Source organism: Chionomys nivalis, chromosome 6 (assembly GCF_950005125.1).
Source record: "Chionomys nivalis chromosome 6, mChiNiv1.1, whole genome shotgun sequence".
NCBI classification, from domain to species: domain Eukaryota; kingdom Metazoa; phylum Chordata; class Mammalia; order Rodentia; family Cricetidae; genus Chionomys; species Chionomys nivalis.
The window spans coordinates 86818244-86836311 of NC_080091.1; the positions used below are offsets into that span (position 1 = coordinate 86818244).

General features: G+C 45.9%; 1 protein-coding gene across 3 annotated transcripts in view; it reads left to right on the forward strand.

The window, feature by feature from the left end:
• Positions 1–18068, forward strand: part of Slc4a4 (solute carrier family 4 member 4) — a 420169-nt gene that overhangs the window by 117313 nt on the left and 284788 nt on the right. The gene's annotated exons all lie outside the window — the stretch shown is intronic.

Below are 18068 nucleotides of genomic sequence, written 5' to 3' on the forward strand. Positions count from 1 at the left end.
CAGAGTGGTAACAATGAGACAGAAACTTTCCTTGTGTAGGGAAAGGTGCGTTAGAAATGAGAGAGCTAACAATAGAGGAAGCCTTAGAGATTCTGGCAAACATCGGTGCCTGGCTTGTTTCTGTTTTCCTTTAATTTTATATTGTTTATTTTATCTTTTGTTGAGACAAGGCCTCATTATGTAGCCCAGGCTAGACTTAAATTCACATTTTTTTTGGCTCGGTCTCTGGAGTGCTGTGGTTATAAGTATGGTCACGATGCTGGGCAGTATGGTTTTAGCTGCAGGCCAGTGTTTTGCCTCATAAAGTTCTGACGGAGGGTGAGTACAGCTCTTGACCTCTTGTGAAGCACCAATAAAGCAGAAATTGGGTGGCCTCTGCTCGTATTTTTCATTGAGTATGTAGAAACCTCTTTTTCCAGGCTGCTTGAATGTGAAAGGCATTAGCCAATTTTACCATGTGGGTGTGTCTTACCATTGCCGCCATGTGGGTGTGCCTTACCATTGAGAACTTAGCTTGCACTGTATACTGGTTTCCTGTTATTTTATTTTTTAAAATCATGATCCTTTTTGCTGTTGTATTTTTTGAGACAGGGTTTTGCAACATAGGCTGTCTTGGATGGTTTTCATTACATAGCCCAAGCCATCCTTGAACTTGTGAAAATCCTTATGTATTGAGTGCTAAGACCACAGGCATGTACTGTCTTGTACCTGATATATGTACCTGACCCGTTTTTAAACTGGTTGTTTCTGTGGCTAGTATTATGACTGTGCACCTTTCTGTGTGTTGGTAAATATGTTAAATGGTGAAAAATGAATGTTGGTCAAGCCTCCATTAATGTCCTGGAGATCCGATCCAATCCTGGGCCTGGTGGTGTTTGAGCAGGGCGTTTGGGGGGCGGTAATTGGGCCATGAGTGGGTCCAGTCCTCTTATAAGGAGACACATGGGAGAGATTCTTTTCTGTTCTGAGGGACACAGCAAGAGCACACTCATCTGCCAACCAGGAAGAAGACGTACCCCAGCATCAGGACTGGCTAGTGCGTGAGCTTGGATCTCCCATCCTCCAGAACTATGAAGAGTCAGTGTTGTTGGTGTGACACTCGTCCCATGGGATCTGCTGAGCTGCACATCTCTGTACCCTTCTCAATACCTGCTCGCGCTTTTGCTGACAGCGTCCTTGTGAATGTTTACTGGGTGCTTAAGCATGAGTTGTTTTCCTCAATGGTACTCTTGGGTCTTTGGTGAAACTGGGTTTTGGTGAATGGGGACAGGTAGAGAGCCGAGCTTTAGGTGCCCCATCTTTGGCTTAGTTGATTCTCTGCTAGGAAGTGTAAAAGTGTCTGCAGCTGCGTTCTCTTGACTTCGTTTACACATCCCTGGATACAGCACTTCGGAAAGTATGTCAGTCCGGGATGACGCTGACGAACAGCTGATAGAAAATGATAGTCTCGCGGAGAGGACGGGGATTGAGGGAGAAAGGCCAGGAAGGAAGCTTTGGTGATGCTGCAGATTTTCTAGACTGTTTGCATTTCCTGATCAGGAAAGTTGGTGAAATGATAGATTCATTTATTTTTTTTTTTTCTAAATCTTTCACATCATGCATTGCTCACAAACTGATAATATTTGTGAAGCATGCAGATAAATAGTCTGGTTACCTTGTGGCTGGAGGTCAGTGGCTTGGGCTCTGACTGTGACTGGCCCTGTCTGTTAGCATGGAGGAGTGAGTGATGAGTACGTGGGCACCTGTGACTCGTCTCTCGTGCTGGCTGGAAGTGTCAGCATCCATAGCTCACACGGTAGCAGCTTCGTCCAGGGAAATGGATTCCGAGTTGGGAGCTTGGCTTCTGTTTCTGCGTTTGTGTGATTTCCTAATGTTCTTAGGACCTTTTGTTTGCCTTGTGTGACCTCTAACCTAGACTCAGTATGATACCTTTCTTCTTATCTGTTAACACGTGTTGAGAAAATAAACAGATACTGTGGAGTTGTGAGTCCTCAGAGTTGTGCCTTTACTGCCTGCCACCACAGTGTCATAGACGTCTGGAAGTCACTTAGCGTGTCCGTCTGTCCTCTGTCTCAGTGGCTGTATTGGATAACTGTACCATCACAGATGGGCTTGTCTTTCTTTCTTTTCCCCCCATGAGTTTATCCGTTTACTTCTGACTGTTCTTTTGGGTTACTAGGAACTTTGCATTCAAAGTTGGAGGTACAGGTGGTGATGCTCCCAGAAACACCTCATTGTCATAACAACACCCACTTAATCTCCCTGTCGTCAGGCTCAGCAGTTTCAGCTCCATGACTCTGGTACCCGAGGAGGTGATGCTTGATCACAACTTCTCTGGGTCTGATTGCTCATAGATGCCCCACCTCTGCTTCCTTCCCCAGTTCCTAAGGATAGCAGCAGTCAGTGAGCCTTGGTCCAGACCCTTGGGTATCTGGCCCATAAGCTCATGAGTTTTAGAGTAATATATAAGTTTCCATCTTGCCTCTCAGATCCTGTCTCCTTGGCCATTCACATCTGGCCCTGGGACTGGATTTCCTCCTGGATGAAGTGGGGACTGGAAATACTAGATGGTTGTGGGTCTTTGTGAAGATCCTAAGTGAGCCCCTCAAAGGGACCAACAAACTAAAACCCAGTGTGCACATGCTTCCTTTGTTGTGGACGGTTCCTGGCATGTTGAGCCCTTTGTTTTTACTACACAGTATAAAATGTTCTTTCTCCTCTACCCAGTTTTTCGCTCCTATTTTAGGCAATCACGAGTTTCAGAGAATTAGTTATTGCTGAAGATAAATTCACGAAGACCCAGGGATGCATTCTTTCTTCTTTTTGTGGGTCCATTCCTCTGTTATTTATCTCTAATTGCTTTTATATTCTGATTATAAAAAAATTGGCGTGTGCGATCATTTTCAAGTTTTTTCCCCCCCAGCCATAAACATTGTACAAGCAGCGTGTGTTTCTCAGGGTAACCACCTTTCAAAAATACCCTGCTGGGTTGTGGCCAATCCTCAGCCATGTTCCCAGTCAGTCCTCTGAGTATTATCGGTGTGTTGAGAAATCTGGCCTCTGCTGTATCAAGAGGAATGCGCTTGGTGGTTTCTTTGCTTGGTGCCCCTTTGGATACATAACATTTAGAGGAAGCTTCTCTTGTCCCATGTTCCTGGCTGCCGCATTGAGATGAGACCTTGGAGAAAACATTGGAAAAACTGTCTAGTTACTTCTGTGGAGTTAGCATGACATGGGTGCTCCATCAGACAGCAGGTCTCAGTCTCCTTGCTCCAGTTTAGCAAGGTGACCTGCATGAACTTGGGCCTGTCTCAGGCAAGTGAAGGGCCATCTGCGCGTGCCTTCTGCCAGCTCCGTGCCAAGCACCCCCCTTACTCTACTTTTGCATATCATCTCCTAGCTTCTCTCCTATCCAAAGATTTGAGTTATACTAAACTCATCTTTTTTTTTTTCCAGGCCCAGAGAGGTAATATTAGAGTTGAGTTATACTCATTTTGCAAATATTCTTTACTATTTTTTTTTTTTTTTTTGGTTTTTCGAGACAGGGTTTCTCTGTGGTTTTGGAGCCTGTCCTGGAACTAGCTCTTGTAGACCAGGCTGGTCTCGAACTCACAGAGATCCGCCTGCCTCTGCCTCCCGAGTGCTGGGATTAAAGGCGTGCGCCACCACCGCCCAGCTCTTTACTATTTTTTTAAAAAGAAAAAAAAAAGAGTTAAGACAAAGATGTTGGTAGGACAAGGGGTATGGTGATACCAGAATTGAATAAAGAAATGTCCTTTTAGGTTTGCCAAGACATTACGGTTTCTTTTTCAAGTGACTTGATGCTTATTGAGGCTGAATAACAGGGAATTTCTACTAATGAATGAGATGCCAGCCCTCCCATCAAAATGCTGCAAATCAATAGTCTAATGAAGCAATAATTGATTTGGCTACTAGCAAAGTAACATTTATATAGCTGTGGGAGTGGGTGCTTATTACATAACAGCCTTTCAAAGATCACTCTGAGCAGAAAAGATTGTGCAAGTTTAAGCGAAAGGCGCAGAGCACTCCCATTCGCCGCCATGAGGGGCCTTCAGATGTGCCTCGCTGGGGCTTCCTGGCGCAGTGAATGCAGGCTGGAAGGCAGGAGGCAAAGTTGTCTCCACTGCATCTCCAGTGCGACTCTGGGCTCTCGATCTTTGGCAGCTGGGCTGCAGGTTGGAAGCTGTCAGCAGTGTGAAAGTTCAAGCAAGTGGAGATTGGAGGGAAAATAATCTTAACTGCCTCTGAGACTATTCTTGGGAAAGGGCGTTTTCCTCTGATATTAACATGAAGAAACAGATTTTCCATTGTCGTGGCTGGTGAAATGGATTCAACTTGGTTATAGTTCACAGTGTGTCCCAACACTCCAGAAAGGCAAAGTCACAGTGCTGAGGAGCCCTTTACGACCCAAGGGAGATTCTACTCTGGTGTTCAGATGACTCTGTTCACCCAGATGATGATACTTGAGATAAGAAGAACAGCTAGTGTAAATGGCTACCTTAGGTGGTCTGTGTATATAACTCCTCTTTAGAGTAGCTTTCCCCAGTGGACTATGGTTAATTTTGTTTTGGAGTGTCTACTAGAGGCAATGCTGGTTGTTATGCAGTAGGTCCTATTATTTGGGAGTCTTCTGACCCAATGCATGCGGTTCCCAACCTATTTTTGGGATGCTCTCACAATGTACATATTGGTTGTGTGTTTCTCCCTAGAAAGCAGTGTTGAGCGGTGCTGATGTCTCTGGTTCCGTGTAAACCCACACGAGTCTATTCCAGTTCTTCTGTTCACCAAACAATAGGATTAACACCAAGCTTTTATTGGTGATCCTGGCATCGTTAGGTGCTCATCAGTTAGCAGCTATGTGATTTTGACAGCTTGCTTCCATCTTTAGGTTTCAGATTTCAGTCTGTAAAACGAAGCTGTAATAGTACTGGCTTCATGGGCTGGTAGTGAGGCTTAAATAATTCATATAAAGTGCTTAGTTTGTTGTTTTTATTATTATTACTCTCGTTTGGCCACACACTGCAGTAAGTAGGATTTCATGAGTTGACTTTGGAGCCTGACCAACACTTGTAATAATATTCCTCCAGGAACAAGCTCAGTGTCCTCTGCTCGGCAAGGAGGGACTTTGGTGTTCCTGAGCACATCCTCCCGGTTCTTGCCAGAGCCATCGTGGACTTGTGTAGCCAGTTCTGACTTTCATAGGTTAAGTTTTCATATGAACTGGGCTTGCTTGGTCTGCAATAACTCTGGCTGCTTGCCTTGCAGTCTCTGGACTCCTGTGTGTCTGCTCAAGTGCAGAATGATATTTGCAGTGACTCAGAGGGAATTGCGCGCTGGGTCACAGTTTAGTCTCATGAGCACCGCTAGGTTTCCTTGTGCTTCAGTGTTGGGTACTGCAAATATTTGCATGCTCTGTTGCATTTTTCCTTGTATTTTTATTTTTAAATATTTATGTGTTGTACGTGCACACTCATGTGCTGGCGTGTAGGGGCCATAGCAGGTGTTTGTAGGTAGGAGGAACACCTTAAGGATTCAATTTTTTCTACCTGCCTTTCCATGGGTTTTAGGGATTGAGCTCAAGTAGTCAGGCTTGTATAGCAAGTGCCTTTACCCACTGAACTGTCTTGCTCACTCTGCCATATAATTTCATTCAGATGAGGGAGATAAAGTATAGGTTCATTGCTAAGATTCGTAGTCCTCTTAGACTTTATTTTCAAAGAATCATGATTCAAGGTGTGTTTTAAAAATTTTCAATACGCTTATTTATTTACCTATTTTTGTGTCTATGAATGTGCGCGTTGAGAGGTCCGAGGACAACTTGTAGAATTCTGTTCTCTTCTACCATGTAGGTCCTGGGGCTCAAACTCAGGTCATTGGGCTTGGCTCCAGGTGACTGTACCCACTGAGCCATCTGGGCAGCCTTCTAGACTTTATGCTGCTTGGCATTAGCTGGAATGCATTAGGCATGCCAGTGCCAATCCAGTGTTCATCGACGGAGCCTGGGTAGGAGGAGTGCGAGGAAGGGCCACAAATGAAGACACTGAGGTCATAATATTCCTTTTCAATGATTATGTCTAAAATTAGGGCTATGGTGTAAATTTTAGAATTTTTAATTATTAGGGAACAGGTCCATATTTGTAACATGTAAGTAATTTGTTATGATTTGTCTTCCCGCATTCTTCTGTGATGAATTGGTCATAAAGATTAGGGTGGTTTTAAGAATTTCTAAGTTAGGGCTGGGGAGATGGCTTAGTGGTTCAGTACTTGGCAGTCAATTGCGAGTACTGGAATTTGGATCCCCAGAATCCACCATAAGCAGGGTGGGCTTGGTGGCCTCCTATAATCCAATCGTTAGGGGGTAGAAATGGGGTCCCCAGAGCAAACTTGCTAGACTTATCAGTGAGCTCTGGATTTGATTGAGATGTCTTTCCTCATTGAGTAAAGTGGACAAGCAATGGGACGTGATTCCTGATTACCAGGCCTCCTTAAGCACCAACACCAACATACACCATAGCCACACATGCAAACATGACAACACACATACATATACTATACATATAAAAGTGTGAATTTTGCAAAATTTCAAACTTGAAATTTTGAAGGAGGAAGAAAGAGCAGTATAACATCCCACCCCTTCCCCTAGCTATCTCTGTTCACCCACCCCTGCCCCTGGCTATCTCTGTGCACCTACCCCTGCCCATGGCTATCTCTGTGCACCCACCCCTGTCCCTGGCTATCTCTGTGCACCTACCCCTGCCCATGGCTATCTCTGTGCACCCACCCCTGCCCCTGGATATCTATGTGCACCCACTCCTGCCCATGGCTATCACTGTGCACCCACCCCTGCCCCTGGCTATCTCTGTGCACCTACCCCTGCCCGTGGCTATCCCTGTGCACTTACCCCTGCCCCTGGCTATCCCTGTGCACCTACCCCTGCACCTGGCTATCTCTGTGCACCCACTACTGCCCCTGGCTATCTCTGTGCACCCACCCCTGCCCCTGGCTATCCCTGTGCACCCACCCCTGCACCTGGCTATCTCTGTGCACCCACCCCTGCCCCTGGCTATCTCTGTGCACCCACCCCTGCCCCTGGCTATCCTTGTGCACCCACCCCTGCCCCTGGCTATCTATGTACATCCCACCCCTGCCCATGGCTATCTCTGTGCACCCACCCCTGCCCCTGGCTATCTCTGTGCACCTACCCCTGGCTATCTCTGTGCACCTACCCCTACCCCTGGATATCTATGTGCACCCACCCCTGCCCCTGGCTATCTCTGTGCACCCACCCCTGCCCCTGGCTATCTCTGTGCACCCACCCCTGCCCCTGGCTATCTCTGTGTACCCACCCCTGCCCCTAACTATCTCTGTGCACCCACCCCTGCCCCTGGCTATCTCTGTACATGCCATCCCTGCCCCTAGCTACCTATGTGCACCCACCCCAACCCTGCCCCTGGCTAGCTCTGTGCACCCACCCTTGCCCCTGGATATCTCTGTGCACCCACCCCTGCCCCTGGCTATTTCTGTGCACCCACCCTTGCCCCTAGCTATCTTTGCACCCACCCATGCCCCTGGCTATCTCTGTACACTCACCCCTGGCCTTAGCTATACCCACAGTTTACTCCTCAGCTTCTACTCATGGCTAGTTTGGTCTCACTCCCTTACTTCCCATACAGTTTTCTTCCTGGGATATTTCAATGCAAGTCCTAGTTTTGCAATATTTCTAAAAAATAAGAACATTAAGGCAGGCATGGTGCTCTCTCTCTCTGTGATTACAAATCAGAGACAGGTGGATTTTCAGAGCTCACTGACCAGTGCTTCAGATTCAGTGAGAGACCTTGCACAGAGAAAAAAGGGAGCCGTGGAGGAAGACACCCAAGATCCTCCCCCACCCCAGCCCCATCCTCCTCGTGTATGCAGAGTATGCTAGTGCACGGGTATGTGTGTATTCACACCAGCACACACATTTACATCTATTACACACTCTCATAAAATGGGGAAAAACAGTGAAGAAACTTCTAGTGCAGCTCTCACACCTACACGGTTCCAACAGCTCCTTAGTAACAGCCAATACCCAGCTGATAGTTAAATTTCTCAGTTGTCTCCAACCTTTCATAAAGAAGTTGATTTGTGCAAATGAGGACCTCAGCCCACACTTTGTGTTTGGCAGCTGTGTCTCCCAGGTTCTCTTTATTTTCTGGCAGTGCTGGAGTGTTAGTTTTTGGTGGGAGAAGTCTCTCCTACAGCACGGGTTACTCTTCTCTTCTATCCAGTAGAGCCAAACAAATCTTTGTTCTGTTGGTATACAGGGAGGCCAGTCCTGGGAACCCCCCACTTTTAATCCAGCCAGGTTTAACAATGGAATCTGTAATTTTCATATGCCCTCTGCTCTCTTAATATCTAGAAAATTAGAAATCTAGAAACCTCACTAAGGAAATCAACTTGAAAGTATGGATATTTTGAGTTATGGATTTCAACCACAGGCAGCAATGCAAACAGACCAATTTCACTGTATTCCTGTGATGTCTGTGTGCTACTTGTTGGCATTGGCTTCTTCAGATACTAAGTGTTTCATTGCTGGAGCAAATTCAGGTAGGCGAGGGTTAGGGAGTACCTCCCTGAGTCTCGTGCTACAGAGACAATGAGGCAGACAGTGGCAATAATGCTGTTAAATACAGGTTGCTACAGCTTGCCATTTACATTAGGCTGGGCTGTAGCTGAGGTAAAGATGCTGAATTCTGGGCTAAAGTTTCTTCTTCTTCTTCTTCTTCTTCTTCTTCTTCTTCTTCTTCTTCTTCTTCTTCTTCTTCTTCTTCTTCTTCTTCTTCTTCTTCTCCTTCTCCTCCTCCTCCTCCTCCTCCTCCTCCTCCTCCTCCTCCTCCTCTTCTCTCTTTTTTAAAATTGAAAACAGATTCTTCTCTCAACCCCACAACAATTTCCCCTCTCTCCACTCCTCCCAGCTTCCCTCCACTCCCCCTCAGAAAAGAGTAGGCAGGCCTTCAAGAGACAACAACTAAACAGGACCAAACAGGATACAATACGACAAGGCAAAAACCCTCCTATCGAGGCTGGATAAGGCAACCCAGTGGGTGGAAGCAGGCAAAAGAGTCAGAGACACACCTGCTCCCACTGTTAGGAGTCCCAGAAAAACATCAAGCTAATAGCCAGGGACTGAAGTTCTCTAGATGTCAGTGACCTCTTGGGTTGCTGAGAGTGGTGTGGCCTGGCTTTTGGCATGTTGTGGAAGGAGGCTGACTCACACATTTGCTTGTAATCTCTAGGCTAAAAGGCTGAGTTCCCTGGGAGGTCTAAGTAGGTCCAAGCAGCCCCTTAGTGGAAATGTTGGTGCAGTGGCAGGACTGGAGAGAGAGAGTAAAGGAAGCTGTCAGCTTGGGGACATCACTGTTGAGACTGCACTGGCCTTCTGCTTATTCAGGGTGGTTTCCAAATTTCTCCATCTTTGCCAGCATTTTTTGTTTGTTTTCTTGAGGATTGTCATTTTGACTGGAGTGAGGTGGGATGCCAGAATAATTTTGATTTTGATTTCCTTAATGGCTAGTGATACTGAAATTTTTTCATGTATTTTTTTAATCATTTGTACTTCATTTGAAAATGTCTGTTCAGTTCATTTGCTTATTTATAGACTAAATTGTTTGTTCTTTTGGTGTTTAGTTTTTTGAATTCTTTATATATGCTGGATATAAATTTCCTGTGCAAAGGTTTTTCTCTCATCTACTCTCTTTCTCTCTATATATATTTCAGTGTTGAGAAGCTTCTTAGAGTCTTTTCATTTGTGTTTTGTAGCCTAGGATGACTTCAAATTCAAGATCTTGTTCTTTTAGCCGCTGGGTTGGCGGGCATGTGTCCCTTCATGAGGTCCAGAAGATTTAAATTTGATACAATCTCATTTGTCAGTACTTGTTCTTATCTTCTAAGCCAACCACTATAAAATCAATACAGAGATTATCCCTTTTGGGGGTGTGCCCCTCAGCATCAAAACCAGCATACTGCTGAGATACCTATTTGGCCGTATTTCCTGCTGTGCTTTTCAAAATGGCCAAGTTACAGATGCAGCCCAGGTGCTTAGCAGCAGAAGAATGGATAAAGAAAATGTGGCTTCTGTACACGGTGCAGCTGTATTCATCCATAAAGCCATGTTTGTTATAGCAACATTGATGGAGCTGGGGATCATGTTAAGTGAGAGCCCAGCAGATTCACAAAGATAAAGAACTTCCCACTTCTGTGTATATGCGAACTAGGGGCTGGAATGGATGCACAAGCCATGGTGGGGGGGGGGAGAGAAAGGGAGGAGGGGATAGAAAATGCCTAAGAAGGGATGAATGTGCTCAAATGACATCACACGTGTATATGAAATGGTGCAATGCAGCTTTAGATAAAGATACACTGAAGAACACATAATGGGGTTTTTGTTGAAGGAGGCCGCTTGTTTGTCCTGGCTGCCCAGAACCGAAATAATCACATGGAAACTATATTAATTAAATCATGCTTGGCCCATTAGCTCTAGCTTCTTATTGGCGAACTCTTACATATTAATTTAACCCATTTCTATTAATCTGTGTATCGCCATGTGACTGTGGCTTGTTGGGTAAAGTTCCATCTGGCTCTGGCGGGGCTACATGGCTTCCCTCTAGACTCTTTCTTTCTCCCAGCATTCAGTTTGGTTTTCCCCGCCTACCTAGCTTCTGCCTGGTCATAGGCCCAAAGCAGTTTATTAACCAATGGTATTCACAGCATACAGAAGGGAATCCCACATCAGGGTTTATGAAAAATGAAGTTGATTTTTAGAAAGATTGACTTAGTCAAGTTTACTTTGTACAGGTCTTGGCATAGAAAACTTGGCAAGTTGTATTTAAAATGTGATTCAATTAGTAGATAATGAGACAATGTCTGGTGAGGACATACTGCTTTTACTCTGATAAATGGTCACAGTATTAAACCAAGTCCTAATGACTTATAGTTCTACCCATAAGTGACTGAATCTCTCAACTCTCATCAGAGAAGCATGTATTTGCAGAATATGGTGAATTACACAGAGACAGAACAACCGGCCAAGGTGCAGAGCGTAAGAGACTGAGGAAGGTTCAGCCCTAAATAGAACATACATGCTGTGCACCCCACTCGCCTGCCCCAAAGCCTCAGGGATTGTTTTGGAAGACAGGCTCGGATGAAGCAGTGTCCTCTGGACATAGCAGGGCAGCTGCGCATATGACCTCACAGTGGAAGTGACAGCATGCCCAAAACCTGTATCGGCCTAAGCCAGACCACATCCCAGCATGGAGAGAAGATTTGGGCATGAAATTTTACCCTTAGCCAAGGAGCTACTGACAATTGTCAGATGCAGGGTGAAGGAGAGTCAGGTGTTTTTTTTTTTTTTTTCTGTTTTCTTTTCCTAAGAGCGTTGTTCCTGATTAGTTAACCATACTCCAAGAGAAGGCTACACCCACATCCAAGAGTATTTGATCAGCCCATATTGGCCTTGATAGAATAGAAAAAGACACACTGTAGGGCGGTAGGGAAGAGGATGGATTTGGGAAAAGTTGGGGCGATGGGGATGAATATTATCACAGCAGGTAGGAAGTTGTCAAAGACCTAATTGAAAATAAGGTATTGAGGTGAAGTAATTCTATCAGAAGTGATCAAGTGGCCTGCCGTGTCCTATTACAAAATGGTAGAAAACAGTGAAGAACCGAGAGGTACTCACTCATCCTGATTTCTACCCCTATTGTTCCCGTCTTATAGGTAAACCTAATCTTGATAAATTTTACATGCCTTGGTCAATCCTACACTGGGGGAGAGGGAGTAAGAACTGAGGATAGGAATCTGTGTGCTTGAAAGCAGCACAATGAAACTAATTATTTGATATGCTAACTAAGATGTTTAATAATAAACTATCTAAAATAACAAACAGCTCAAATGTCCTTAATATCTGCCCCTGTATTGGTACCGGTATTGAAATCCTTCAGTTAGAATCTTGAGCATTGTATAAGGCAGTCAGACAGGCTGTGATCGTGTCCAGATTGAAATACTGCATGCATGATGCTTAACACACTGCCTGGAATTTATTACGACCTTAACCAAATGCCAGCAGCCTCATCCTTGCCAGCTGGGTGGTAGTTCAGGATGTGAACTGTCTGGCTGCCATATTGGTGAGAGAGGGGAGGAGAAGCACTTTTTTCTGACATCATTTCTCTGTGTCAGAGGTGACCAGGGCAGAGGCTATACCAGATCAGGTGCCTTGTGGCTGACTCCCAGCCTTATGTTCTGAAAAAAAAAATATTCGAGCTTTTGAGTCCCTACCTGTCTGCCTTCTTGAATCTAATCTTAGATTAATATACATTAATCCAAAGTAAATGTATATAGAATCATGGACTAATATAAATGTCATTTGTGGCATTTACTTATGGGTGCTGTCTGTGGACTGACTACTTTAGATAATCTGTCACTGACCAAGTTGACATGTCTGGAGTTTAAGATTGTATGAATGAAGTGTACAACATATAGCCTTTGGGGCTCAGTGTAACTCCCTAGAGATATACCGTGTGACTCAGTGGCTGGTCTGTGTTTACTGCTAAGCCATATCCCATGATGTGCATGGACTCTATAGCCGTTTAACCGCTCACCTATAGAAAGGCCAGTTCTAGTTCATTAGCTGTCATGAGTAAAGCTGCCATGAATATTTATGTACCAGTCTTTAGGTGAACAAAAGTTTTCATTCCTCCGGGATGAGTGTCTAAGAGCACAAAGGAACTTTTAAGGCAGTTCATCGGTCTAGAACTATGTGCAGCGTGATCCTGCTCTGGGATCCTGACTCTTTCTTCAGTCTGAAATCTGATTTTTCATGGGGCCGCATTTCCCTAGCCCTCGGCCTGTGTCAGGGACCAAGCTGATTAGTTAGCTTCTGAATTGGGAGGGAGGTGTACTGTGTTCTGTGGCCTGCAGATCTGTGGGAGACAAGGCTACCATCACTTGTGCTTGTCTTGTTTTGCTGTGTTAATCTCTCTCTCCCTCCCTCCCTCTCTCTTCTTCTAATACATCTGTCCAGAGCTCCGACTGTGCATAGTGAAGCCAGTGACCACGGTGCTCTCTCTCACTTCCTGTGGGGATGCTAGGCCCGCAGGGACCTCTGTGAACTTTTGAAGGGGATGGTTTCCACTTTCCCTCTTCCTCCTCTTGCAGTTGGCTGTAGTGAACACATGTTGCCAAAAGATGGCAGTGCACTTTGCCGTGCTGAGATGTCGCTCCTCTCTTGTCACCTGTGACTCCGACAGTGAGATATGCTCTATTTAAGTACATGTTGCAAATGTGGGCAACACAGTTTGCAAAGCAACAAAAGCACCAATAACCCCCCACCCCCCAAAAAAGAAACCCTCCAAAGAAAATGTCATCTTTGCAGAAAGTAAGAATGACTTTCTACCTCTTAAAAGTGACGTGAATAGGGAACGACTGTTCTGGATGCTAGGCTGATTGTTGTGCTTGTGTAGTTCTTGAATAGAAAACTGTGATGTGAGGCATTGCACCCCTCATCTGACCGAAGACCAGCCAAAGGGCAGGGATAGCCTAATTTTGAGCCTGGGGACTTGTGATACCTTTTAGTCCATAAGTAAAACTCCCCAGCAACATAGTTATCCCAGCAGCATTGGATGATATAAAAGTCTTCATTTTCGGTACACCTCCACTCCCTATACATGTCTGTGCCTAGGGCATGTGTGCACAGCACTGTTTAACATTCTTTGTGTGCAGGAAAGCTTTTATAGAAGGAGAGGTGATGGGGTTCATTGGATGTCATAAACAGACCGAGCTGGCAAGAATAAAATAGAATGAGTTTAAATACAAGGTTAACTAATAAAATTGAAGCTGTGCGCACAAACTGAACCAGTGATGTCAAGCTCTAGTTTGGACATGTTGTCCACTGCAGTCATCCTGCTCCCTGGTGCCTTCTCTGGAAGCAGTCATCTCTGACCACCCTGGCTGAGGCTATGGAGGATACGGACTGGTTTTGGACTCTGACTACAAGCTCTAGCATGCCCCCTCTACACGGTGTGGATTAGCATGCTGAACTTACAGCGTTCCATGCACTAGACGCCACCGTCCGAGAACATAGCCAGAGTTGCCATCCTGTGGTGACAAGGAAACAGGGGGCTGAAATGCAGGCAGCAGCCTTTTTGCTGGTGTGCACCCTTTGGCAAAAGCCCCAGGCTAAGAGCGAGCTGTGCTGCATGAAGTTCTAACTCTGAAACCAGATGCTGTTACCATAGAGACAAGAGAACCGCTACAGGAGTGGGAGGCGGCAGGGAAGGATGGTAGAGGGAGGCAGGAGGGCAAGTGAGGCGAATCTAAAGGCTAGCCTACCCGAGGACCTTCAACCTTTAGCAGCCCTGTGACCAGCAGGCTGGTGCTCTTGAAACTTGGGTGCTGGCGGCCTGCCACTTGCTGACTGGCTGAGTGGCAGCTGCTTGCACTGTGAGTACTAGTTGGTCAGCACGTTGGCAGTTGGCGCAGGCTCAGGGGGGTGGGATCTCAGAGGGCTGGAATGTGGATGGGTGCTCCAGCGGCTGACAGTTTTGCACAAATGTTTCTCGTGCCGGACTTAAGTCACCCTCACAGGCCTGCTCGGTGATTAGGACCGGCTGGTGAGAGCCTGCTCGTCTGGCAGACAATTTGATGTGTGTTCTAGTTAAATCATTTTGCTATCCCAGAATAATGGAGAATGAGACCCCCTCCTCCCCCCGTGAGTCTGGACTCGTATAGAAGGGGTGTAACTTCTCCGATCAGAGCCCAGGTTGAAGGAAGGCAGTACTGACCTGAAGTGGATTTTACACTGGCTGGTGCCACTCTTAACCCCCTGATACTGGTGAGACGCTTCCAAGTCAGGTCTGAATTCTGCCACATTCTAGCCACGTGAGCTGTGCTGAAGCTGCATGGAAGCACACTTCCTGCTCATTTTCAGCAAACATGCAGGGCACGCGCAGAGGACGTTTTAAGGACGGATTTGGGGGCCTGATTAGGGACTAGATGAGTTAATTTCTTCCAACTGATTTATAGAGGGGAAATGGTTGGGTGAGCCACTTTACATGGTATCTCTGTCTTACTAATAATAGCCAGCAACTGCTAAGAGGACGTACGGCCGAGGAACTGATACTTGTCATGTAAAGATGGGAAGTGGGGGGGATCCTCCTGGGCTGTGTAGAAGGCCACGTTCACTAGGATGACCTTGCTCTTAGGGCAGGGTAAAGGCTGCCACATTTTCTGTTTTCGCTTTGTTTCGCTAGCCCCTTTTCCGTGGAGAAGAGGTCTGTTTTCAGGCTGTCTGCATGATCCATCAGGAAGGACGAAGTTCTGATGACTTGCTATGTATAGTCTTGAAGGGAATGTGAACTATGCATCAAAGAGCCAAGGAATGCACCAATCATGACCCCCACTCCCGACTCAGTGGGGGCTGGGCAGTTGTCTCAGCTTGGCCAGAGGGCTTATGCACTGACTTTTCTTCCTTTCCAGTCATCTCTGGCTTTCTTGCTTTTTTTTTTTTTTTTTTTGCTTGTGGCATGCAGTTTTGGAAAAGGCTTAGATTTTGAGGTTAAATGCTTTCTTTAGAGAACGTATCAGGAGACAACAAAATCTTAACAAGCTATTCCATTTGCCAAAGGGGATGGTGCACAGTTAGGGTACGTGCTGTAGGGTAGCTCTCTGGGATCTCGCTGTGTTTCTGAGGAGTTGGAAGAAAATATCCTCACGAAGCTGTCCTCCTTATCTGTGTGTACACATGCTAGGTAACTGATGGCTCCTTGCACTTTGGACAGCACCTGACCTTCAGGGCAAGTCTCTGAGACCCTAGATGTGATTGTGTATCTCTGGCACTTCGAAGTGTGCAGGCAGGCTGCGCAGTAGACACTCAGTTATTATCAACTCCCTCCTCACCGGAGGGAGGCAGGAAAGAGAAAAGTGGGCAGGCGGGCACCCTCTCTGCTCCTTTCTCCCCCCAACACTAAGTATGGCCCATTTCAAGCGTGTAAGGTATAGACAGTTGCATCTTCCATATTGCCAAATACAGCTTTTGCGTCCCCATACGTCTTTCTCAGCTTTTTTGGGGGTGGGTTCTCTGCTCCCTGACTTCTCTGATATTACTTACACCTGTTTACCCTTGCATCCCTGCCTGACTTGGGGCTGTCGGTGTATTTTAGCAGGTGGTCTCAAGTCCACTCCCTTGTACCTATTCTTCCTCCATGAGCTCACCTGGTAATAACTTCAGCCCCAGCTTGATGTGTGTGTGTGTGTGTATGTGTGTGTGTGTGTATGTGTGTGTGTTTGCCATAGTTTAGCACCACCTGCAAGTCCCTAGTCCCAGGCTCAGGCAGCTGTGGTCATACTAGCAGCTTTTTACACACAGAACGCGCGTCTTCACCTTAAAGTGTACAAAACCGACCTCTCCATGCCTTCTCAACGGCTTGTTTCTCACACAGTCCCCATGGTGCGTGAGGTAGCTTGCGAGTTTCTCTTGTTCCCTCACCATCTGTTTTCCACACCACAGGTAGCCAGATCCTTTAAGAAGGGAAAACAATGCTGACTTCTGGCTTGCATGACCTGATTCTCCCTGTGTCATCAGCACAGTTGCTTCCTTTGCTGTCTAGACCTTACAGCTGTTCCTGTGGGTGCTAAGCATCCCTACCTGAGGGCCTGTCACTTGCTTTTCCCCTTGCTGGCCTCAGCACCACTCTAGATAGCCCCCTGTGTTTTTTCTTGTCTGCAAAGCCCTCATGGCTGCTCTCCGATGCTGTCTTGTTCATGGTTAGTTTTTTTCGAGGAACTTTCTTGTCGTATTTGTAGATTTGTCCCCCTCCTGCCGAAGAATAACAGGAATATAGCAAGCAGTAATTAAATATTTGCTGAACCCACGAGTAAGGCTGTATCATTTAATCTTCCTGAGAACCTAAGGCTCAGCGAGATTGGCAAATGGCTTGGCGTCTTAGTCTTTAAGGTTTTTCATTCCCACTATAATCCTGTGGACTGACCCATATCTTGTTTTATACATTTAGTTTGAGTGCAGAAAAGGAGAGTATTTTGACCTGTGTCAGGAGGCACCATCATGTACGAGGCTCCTATCTCCCCAAAGAAGACTCTTGAAGGGTCTGAAAGTTGTATGTTTCTTCCTATCCAAGTACTAGTCAGGCCCAGCCCTGCCTCTGAGATCAGACAAGACGGGGTGCAATCAGGGTGGCATGACTGAAGACTAGCAATGGGTTTCTTAGTGACATTGTTCCCCAGGGCTGGTAAAGGGGAAAACAAGGAAATTATTTTTTTTTGTTTTTATTTGTGTATATGTGTTCTCTCTCTCTCCCCTCTCTCTCTCTCTCTCTCTCTCTCTCTCTCTCTCTCTCTCTCTCTCTCTCTCTTCTCTCTCTGCCACAGCACGTGTGTGGGGTCAGTTTCCTTTTACCATGTGGGTTCTAGGGATCAAACTCAGGTCATCAAGCTTGGAGGCAAGTGCCTTTACCTGCTGAGATCCCTCACTGGCCTAGGAGACCACACTTAGAAAACAGTGTGTGCTAAGTCTGATGCCGAATGCTCTGAAGTTTGCCACCTCATTCGAATCTCAAAGCAACCAATGCAGAATTGATTGTAGTATTGTGATGAATCATTGTGAAATTGATTTGATTACTCTAATTTTATACAAGAAAAAAAAAAGATCCTGTGGCTCAAAAGAGTGAAGTATTTTGCTCCAGGTGGCGTAACTACTAAGCGGTCGAATTAGATGTTTGTGTTTTGCTTCTGACCTTTTATGTAAAGGCGATGGCTTGGTAAGGGAGATATATTCCTAAACTAGGAAGGTAAAAACAGAGTTCTGTGCACGTCTGCCTAGACTAGAGCAAACATATGAAGCACCCGGATAAGTTACACAGACGGTGTGGAAAACAGACTCAACCCTATCCAGTGCTTGAGCACACAGTCGGGTGGCTGGAGTATGGAGCGAGCATGTAGTTCTCTGGCAAGGCTCATGTATGAGATGACATAGAGCAGCTGTCCCCAGAGAAAGT